The following is a 9,780-nucleotide window of genomic DNA, read 5'->3' on the forward strand; positions in this document are numbered from 1 at the left end:
GTATTAGGATGAGGATATTTTCTCAGTAATTCCTTGAACTTTTCACACGCCTCACTCAATATCTCATCATTATATTGTTGGAAGGCTACTATTTCATATATGAATTTGACATTCTTATGAATTTAACATTCTCCCACGAGTTTGATTGTTCCAATAGGCACAATGTTTAACCAAGATTTTGTTGCATTAATAAATAGGGAAATAGACTTAATCTTTAAGGAGTCACTTACATCCAAAAATGAATTTAAGTGTAAACGAGGATCCTCATAAGATAACACATGAAATGCTTGTAACATTTAGAACATTACCAGTTTTAATTCAAACATGGTATCTTGCCGAATTATACATAGATTCAATTCTTTCCCTACTGTGAAAACATAGATTATAATAATAATAATAATAATTAAAAAAATAAAAAAAATTATAATAATAATTAAAAAAAATGGTAACTCCTACCTTCACATCTCCTTCCCTATAATCGCACAATGATCAACAATTCTGCTCTAGAAAGAAAACAAAAATTAATAAAATAAAATAATTCTTTAAAGAAAAAAATGAATTAGAAATTAAATCAAAAGAATTTTATATGAGCTTCAACTAAAAGTTAAAAAGGAAACAAAAAAAATAATAATAAAAAGGGGAAGATTGAGACGGTAATTAAAAGAAAGAAAAAAAAATAGAAATACACCATAAGAGAAAAGAAAATATATGGAAAAGGTAAAAAAAAAAAAAAAAAAAAAAAAAATTAAATGGTTTGTATGACAATAATGCTATAACACACCCAAATAAACATTTCAAATCTTAACTCATTGAAAGACTCTATCGTTCCAATGAAGTATAACACATGGATTAATGTAAATTAAAGAAATAATTTTGTAAAAGTTTGAACTTGAAACTGATGTCATTTGTTCACATAGGTTGACTTGGATTTCAATGGACATAATCGAACTTTTATTAAGGAATTCGTGACAACAACGTAAGTTAATTAGGTAAGTGATCTTACCATCGACATGCTTATATTTGATGCTGACACGTGCTTTGTGGTTCCGCACATGTCATAAATTTGATATGTGTGAATTGTTTATGAATCGATATGACTATGATATATTATGTATGTATTATGATATGTGAATGATATGATCACTTTTACGTTATAATGTGTTCAATGATATGTTTGATATAGGATACGAGAAGGATACGATAAACGTAATATAATGATATGACTAAAATATGATTGATATAACGATATGATTTCTGTTATGTATAAAAAAAATATGATTACGATAGATTAATAGAACGATATGGTTAGAATACGTTCTTGTACCAGTATGACTAGAACACGTTCTTTTAATAGTCACTTTTGCTACATTTTATTTTTCAGGTGGACAGTAATAGCTGGTCATGGTAGGATTATGTTGGGTCGTGCGACTATGGAGGGGACTCATTCACCCAATCTTGTAGTTTTTTTTGCATATAGCTTTTGAAAACCACATAATTTGTAAATGAACTTTGTAGTTAAAGTCCTACATGTGCACATGTATATTTAAGTTGTTTTGTTTTAATGTATTTACTTTTAATGTGTTTTATTTTTTTATTAAAAGATAAAATTTTCCCATCTTTTAACCCTTTTGTAATTATATTGGTCGTGATTGAATGTTTCGAAAAAATGGGTCATTACAACCGTCCACACTACAATGCACAAGGTTCATCCTTTCCTCTTCTTTGTAGATACCTTGACAGCTTTTTGAGTGGTATGGAGGTCACAAAATTATCATTTCCATGGTGAGTGGTTTAAGATGATAATGTGGCTAGTTCAATTAAACCAGGCACATCACTCAAACTAGATCACCTTAATGAATTTAACTCATCTTTAGATGGGTTCTCATCAATTTCTTTTTTGCTCCATAAAATAGGCTCTATGAGGTCGAGCAAAAGAAAATTCTAGCATTTTGAATGTCCAAGTACGAGAATTGAAACCTGCCTTCAATGAGAAAATCAATAATAACAAGGAAGTTTCACCTGGGATAGCTTAAATAGATAGGTTGTAGAACTTTGTGGTGAATTTTTGCTCCTTTTTAAATAGATAAGTTGTCATGATGACTGCTACTTCTAATCGGTATCCAACATGGAGAGCTACCAGAGAATGCTCGCCCAACAAGAAAAGGGGGCCCAAGAGGTATGCGAACTAACTAATGGGTCCATACTTGCACGTGTGGGCCGTGTGTAGGAAATTAATTACACATCTAATTTTCCCATTAAGATAGCTGCAGCAAGAAAATAGAATAGTATGATAGGTCACATTCAATAGTGGGATCAAATATAGAATATTATGATAGGTCACATTCAATAGTGGGATCAAATATTTCTTATACTTAAGTCACGTGCTACTTCTATTTCAGGTAAATGCAAGACATTTTTGTACGACTGACAATGGCATCACAATTCAAGACCATAACACATGCATAGGGTAGTCGCATTTATTTTTCTTAGACGTAGGCTAGAATATGATGTTTTTAATTTAATCGTTCATTTATTTTATTTCTTCCTTTGTTGTGTAATTTTAAAGATGTTTTCAAACACGAAAGTCCGTGGTTGTATTGTTAAATAAAGTTATATTTTATGAAAGTTTAAATAAGATAATTCTACATTCAATAGTCATGATATGTTTCCGGTAGCGACCTTCGGTTAAGTAGAAAATTGGTATCCCAACATCCACTATTGAGTTTTATACTCACTCTCTTTTTTACATGTTTTCATGGAATGACTAGATGTTGGTCGAGGATGGGAGCAAATGTAGAGCAGGTTCCATAGAAAGAGCTAAACATAGGGTCGAAAGCTTCCACCATTTTGTGTCCGTTTTTGTCTGGATTGTTTTGTGTTCTAACTCCCTTATGTATTTAAACTTATAATTGTAAAAATATACGTGGGATGTTATATTTTTCAAAATCTTACGAGCTATTTTTAAATTGAGATTAGTAGATAGCTACAGGCTTTTTTTATTAGGGATTTTACTCAATAGGAAGTGAAGTTTCTTCGATCCTCTAATTTGTTCGGTTTAAGGGTCAAATACCCTATGAGCTGAGCTGAAAACCGTATGAATGAAGGAGAGAACAAAGACATTAACTATTTTCTTAAGGAAAAAAACAAAGCTAATATGGTCGACTCACTTAAACTAGCCCACGTGAACCACGATTTACGGTCTCACTTGGTTGAATTACTCGATACTATAAAATTGACCATTACATACGTGTTTATCAAACCAAGTCACTAAGATTTATCTAAGCATGTAATGATGGAAATGGACATTTCAAAATTTTCTTTCGAATAAATTTAACTTTTAGTGTTATCACGATAGTATAAGCACCAATGACATAAAATTAATTTGCTAACTCTTTAATTAATCAATTTTTATTCATAATGGTAAGTCATACCATTATAGACCTAGAGTTAAAATTTTATGTAGTGTAGGACAAGCATGTCCGTAGATATAATCACTACATATAGTCGTTTCTTCATGAGTTGTTTATAGTGATAATTTTGTTTTATTCCTATAATTTTATCATTCTTATTAAGTGTCGTTAATTCCTTAACGAAAAATTTCTTTATATGATCTAACTATAAACTAAGTTTCTTAGAAAAGTAAGAGGGTGAGGCTCTAATGCTAGTCCCATTATCAACACTTGTCACACTCCAAATTTTTAGACTTCAAATCATGGATCGTGATGTGGACTTCAAATCACGGATAAGTACAATAAATTTTCACAAATTTAAAAACCAACACATCATTTAAACGATGAGATCAAAAACATTTGTTAAAGAACAGTTTTATATTTGAAAAAAAAAATATTGGTGTAAAAGAAAATTGGGGATTTGGGTGCGTAATACAAACAAACGACAATCTAAGTACAAAGTGGAAGGACGCCTTAAGATGACCCTCCTCTGCGACCACATAGTCCTCGAACGCTTCTCAATTCGACTAGTAAATAAAAAATCACTTGAAAACGAAAGGTAATATCTAGTTAGTATAAAAATATTGAGCAAGCAACCTACCTGTAGGCTTAAATCCGTTCAAATTTCTTTATTTTCGTCGTGATATCCTTCGAGAACTGATATAATTGGGCATCTGTTGGAGTGCCTCCACAAGCATAATATTGCAATGTATCTCCTTCAAAATGAACATTAACTTTCAATATTGGGTTTTTATTTTTCTCTTTACCCTTTGTGGGAAAGGTTGTACATGATCTACTCACGTTTTTTAATTTTTTTTCTATCTATGTTATTATAGGATCCTTATTAGACCTTTCCTCATCTTGGTCCGTACCTTCTTTATTCTCTTCTTGGCAGTGTCTATTGCTAGCTTCTTTGGCCTTTGCTAGCAAGTCTAGTTCTTAGTTCATATGCCAACTGACCCGTTTGCACCTCTCAAGTACGTAAAGATGCTTGCTAACTTTGAATTACTGCCTAATGTTTAGACATTTATTCCTTTATCAAGCTTTCCAATTATGTCCTTGTACATTAGTCTATGCTTCATAAGCCTCATTATAATCTTTTGACAGGATGGCTCTATTTGCAAATGCATCTACAACTTGTTTGGTTGTGTTGTTCAATTCATTGTATATATTTGTATGCAATGAGGTGTATCGGGATGAGGATATTTTCACAGTAATTCTTTGAACCTTTCCCATGCATCACTCAATGTCTCATCATCAAATTAAGCTACTATTTCATACACTCTTGTGAGTGGAAATTACTTAGATTAACAATTTCTCAGTCATGTGTTCCACGAGTTGATTGTTCCAGTAGGCACAATGTTTAACCAAGATTTTGTTGCATTAATAAATAGGGAAATAGACTTAATCTTTAAGGAATCACTTACACCCAAAAATGAACTTACATCCAAAAATGAATTTAAGTGTAAATGAGGATCCTCATAAGATAACACATGAAATGCTTGTAACATTTAGAACATTACTAGTTTTAATTCGAACATGGTATCTTGCCGAATTATACATAGATTCAATTATTTTGCTACTGTGAAAAACATAGATTATAATAATAAAATAATAATAATTAAAAAAATGGTAACTGATCCTACCTTCACATCTCCTTCCCTATAATCGCACAATGACCAACAATTCTTCTCTAGAAAGAAAAAAATAATAATAATAATAATAAAATTAATAATTCTTAAAAAAAAAAAATGGATTAGAAATTAAATGAAAAGAATTTTATACGAGCTACAACTAAAAGTTAAAAAGGAAACAAAAAAATAATAATAAAAAGGGGAAGATTGAGACGGTAATTAAACGAAAGAAAGAAAAAAATAGAAATACACCATAAGAGAAAAGAAAATATATGGAAAAGGTAAAAAAAAAAAAAAAAGGAATTAAATGGTTTGTATGACAATAATGCTATAACACACCCAAATAAACATTTCAAATCTTAACTCATTGAAAGACTCTATGGTTCCAATGAAGTATATCACATAGATTAATGTAAATTAAAGAAATAATTTTGTAAAAGTTTGAACTTGAAACTGATGTCATTTGTTCATATAAGTTGACTTGGATTTCAATGGACATAATCAAACTTTTATTAAGGAATTCGTGACAACAACGTAAGTTAATCAGGTAAGTGATCTTACCATCGACATGCTTATATTTGATGCTGACACGTGCTTTGTGGTTCCGCACATGTCATAAATTTGATATGTGTGAATTGTTTATGAATCGATATGACTATGATATGTTATGTATGTATTATGATATGTGAATGATATGATAACTTTTACGTTATAATGTGTTCAATGGTATGTTAGATATAGGATACGAGAAGGATGCGATAAACGTAATATAATGATATGACTCAAATATGATTGATATAACGATATGATTTCTGTTATGTATAAAAAAAAATATGATTACGATAGATTAATAGAACGATATGGTTAGAATACGTTCTTGTACCAGTATGACTAGGACACGTTCTTTTAATAGTCACTTTTGCTACATTTTATTTTTCAGGTGGACAGTAATAACTGGTCATGATAGGATTATGTTGGGTCGTGCGACTATGGAGGGGACTCATTCACCCAATCTTGTAGTTTTTTTTTGCATATAGCTTTTGAAAACCACATAATTTGTAAATGAACTTTGTAGTTAAAGTCCTACATGTGCACATGTATATTTAAGTTGTTTTGTTTTAATGTATTTACTTTTAATGTGTTTTATTTTTTTATTAAAAGATAAAATTTTCCCATCTTTTAACCCTTTTGTAATTATATTGGTCGTGATTGAATGTTTCGAAAAAATGGGTCATTACAACCGTCCACACTACAATACACAAGGTTCATCCTTTCCTCTTCTTTGTAGATACCTTGACAACTTTTTGAGTGGTATGGAGGTCACAAAATTATCATTTCCATGGTGAGTGGTTTAAGATGATAACGTGGCTAGTTCAATTAAACCAGGCACATCACTCAAACTAGATCACCTTAGTGAATTTAACTCATCTTTAGATGGGTTCTCATCAATTTCTTTTTTGCTCCATAAAATAGGCTCTATGAGGTCGAGCAAAAGAAAGTTCTAGCATTTTGAATGTCCAAGTACGAGAATTGAAACCTGCCTTCAATGAGAATATCAATAATAACAAGGAAGTTTCACCTGGGATAGCTTAAATAGATAGGTTGTAGAACTTTGTGGTGAATTTTTGCTCCTTTTTACAAAGTCTCAAGCTCACTTCTTCGGTTATCGAAAGTGATTACTTCCATAATAATTTTGTAACTTCTATTAACAAGACTCTAGAAGAAGGATTATTCTTTAACTTTCAATTATCTCCAAGTATCGTTACAATAGAACTAGAGTATTAGAGAGGATTTCTTTCCTCGTCCTATTTTTTGAATAATAAAAATAACTATGCAGGTAAAGTCACCAACTAAACAAACGTGTAGATTACTAATAACAACACTTTAATAAACTAAAACCACACCGTGCATTAACTACATAAAACTCTCTCATCTCCCCTGTTTTCGCTCTCCATGCACACTGATTTACACAAAAGAATAAACATTTTAATCATACAAAATTAGTAGAATAAGAAAAGAGAGTAAGGATCAGAGAATAATCACTTATAAAGCTCCCTCATTTGAGCTCTCTCATCTCTATTATTGTCTTAAGCTATCTTTCTTCGTCCATTCTTCCTTCTACGGTCATTATCTACTGAATTAGGGTGCTTCTTTTTCTTCCTCTCTAATTTCTAGCTACGACCGCCGCACCTCACCTCAGGTATTTCTTTCTTTCCATTTAGGGTTGAAAAAGAATTAGTCATCCACCTAAGCACCTTTTCTATTAGGTTGTGTGGTGCTTATTCGAATTTAAAATTGTTAGAGCAAATATGTAACACCGGAGGATAATAAGGTCTCCAAAAAGGACAAATATAGTTCTAATGAGTTGTACCAGGTTTTAAATGAAAATAATAAAGAAATGTTGGAAAATATGGGGAAATGGATAATTTTCTAATTTTTATAGAACTTGTCAGATATTTAATTTATTATAAAGAAAGAATCTCAAGAGGGAAAAGTGACAAATAAATAAATAATAATATTAAATGGCAAATTATCAAACTACCCCTAAAGATTCAAGGAATTACGATTGATCCCCTGTCGTATCTTTATAATCTATCGTACCTTGAAATCTATTAGTTGGATCTGATTTCAATATTTGAAATTTTCATAGGTCAACAAGACCGTAATCGAAGTAAATTTTCTAATGAAAAATCTTTAAGGATCAAACATAAAATTATGATGGTTCTGGAAATTTCAAAGGCGGTGATCCTTCGTCTATAAATTATGAACTATGGGCAATCGTTTTGAGCAAAAAGCAAGCAATATCAAGCATTCAATGGAGAGTTATAAGCTTTTCATTTCTGGATATTGAGTTATGAGTTCAATTCAATTCGAGAGCTATAGCTCACCATTTCCCTCCAAATTTTATCCCACCCCTTTTAAATAAGATTACTCACAAGTTCGATGATTAGAAGAAGTGTGGCAAACATCTCAAACCTGTTTTTCATTTCTTTCTGTTATTAAAGAAGCTCGAAGAAACTAGAAAAAAACTAAATTCGAGTCTATGGGAAAATTCATCATGTGAGACTCATTCCAATCGATTTTTGCACCCCAAGGGAAAACCACGAAGAAGATTGGCCCCAAGAACATGCCTAACAAGAGAAATTCAGTATCAAGTAAGTTTTGGGATAAACACAAACTCTTGTTTGTCGCAATTATATTCAAAATTAAGATTTCTATTAGTTATAGAAAAACAACTTAATCATATAAAATAAAAGGGTTGAGGGCTAATTCATTCGAAATAAAGCTGCCCAGAAGGATCAAACTCTGAATTCTGAGTTGAGTTCCGGAACGAAGGTGGAGATCTAGAAATTGCCGTGTCCATGCCAAGTCATCCTTCCAAGTTTATTCCTCTAGTTTGAGATTAATATAAAGAGAAATACATTCATAATACGTAGGTCCTTAGTATTGAAACTTAACGGGTACATTTTACACTTCTTTGCCACAACAATAAATGACAGCAAAACAAATAAACTTATCAACTTAGAAGTGACCTCATTGTGGCTTCAAAGTTTTCATGGTTATTGAACTAATAAATGGCCTAGGAACCTCATGATACAGAACCCATGTCAGTTTTTAAATTCATTGGGAAGGACACGGTCACACTACCTTGCCATACATGAACACACCCTTCCTTGAATTGAGCGGTCAATTCCATGGGACCGAACTCCCACTTTCCAAAAGCAGCCAGAACATCTCGGTGAAGAGATTCATATTCACCTTGTCATGTTATTTCATCCTGGAATTGGTTGCAAAAGAAATGTCAGAACATACAAATATTACGGCTTTGGTAAACCAACTAGCTTAAACATATGTTCCCTTGCCTTTCAAAATACGCCTTTTCGCTAATGATAGATGGTTAATGATGGCTTTTATGGGTAGTTTTTAGTAAATGATGCGGAGAAGGCTAGCGACATTGATGTTGAGGATTGTTAAGAGAGGAGTCCCATGTCGGGTAATTAAGCTGTTGATCATGGGTTTATAAGTAAAAAATATATCTTCATAGGTATGAGACATTTTATGGAAACCAAAAATAAACCCATGAGAGATTATGCTCTAAGTGGATAATACCATACTATTACGGAGAGTCGTGGTTCGTAACATGGTATCAGGGACATGCCCATCAGTTAGCCATATCAATAGAATACTTAAATGTTGAACAAAGAATTTGTGGGCCTTCGATAGTGTAGTCAAGAGTGACTAAAGTGTCCAACAAAGAGTGTACTTTATTCGAAACTCGATTAAGGGGAGGTTGTTCGAGGACTCCATAGGGCTCAAGGGAGGCTTTATGGTGTACATTGTTTGAGGGGCGGATTGTTGAGGACCGTTTGGGTGTGGAGTCCCACATATGCTAATTAAGGGGTTGATCATGAGTTTACAAGTAACATCTCCATTGTTATGATCATTTAGGGTTTAGGGTTTAAGGTTTTGGGAAACCAAAAGCAAAGTCATGAGAGCTATGCTCAAAGTGAATAATAATATAATATCATTATGGAGAGTCGTAGTTCCTAGTTAGGTTCATATTAATAAGAACAACGGCTTCTTTTGAAATCAAAAGCAAAATCTCGAGAATTATCGGACCGTTATCGTGTCCATTATCTTGTTAACAACTCTAAGTTGTAATCAATGAACATGCCTTCACTCAACATTGATGGGAA

At 32.1% G+C, this 9,780-nt stretch overlaps 1 non-coding gene across 1 annotated transcript; it reads left to right on the top strand.

Moving 5' to 3' along the window:
- On the top strand, positions 1-107 carry LOC111469363. Its single transcript, XR_002714865.1, has one exon. It is a non-coding gene; the product is annotated as a Plant small nucleolar RNA R71 (small nucleolar RNA).
- The last annotated feature ends 9,673 nt before the right edge of the window (positions 108-9,780 follow it).

Source organism: Cucurbita maxima, unplaced genomic scaffold (genome assembly GCF_002738345.1).
Source record: "Cucurbita maxima cultivar Rimu unplaced genomic scaffold, Cmax_1.0 Cma_Scf00039, whole genome shotgun sequence".
In the NCBI taxonomy this organism is placed as follows: domain Eukaryota; kingdom Viridiplantae; phylum Streptophyta; class Magnoliopsida; order Cucurbitales; family Cucurbitaceae; genus Cucurbita; species Cucurbita maxima.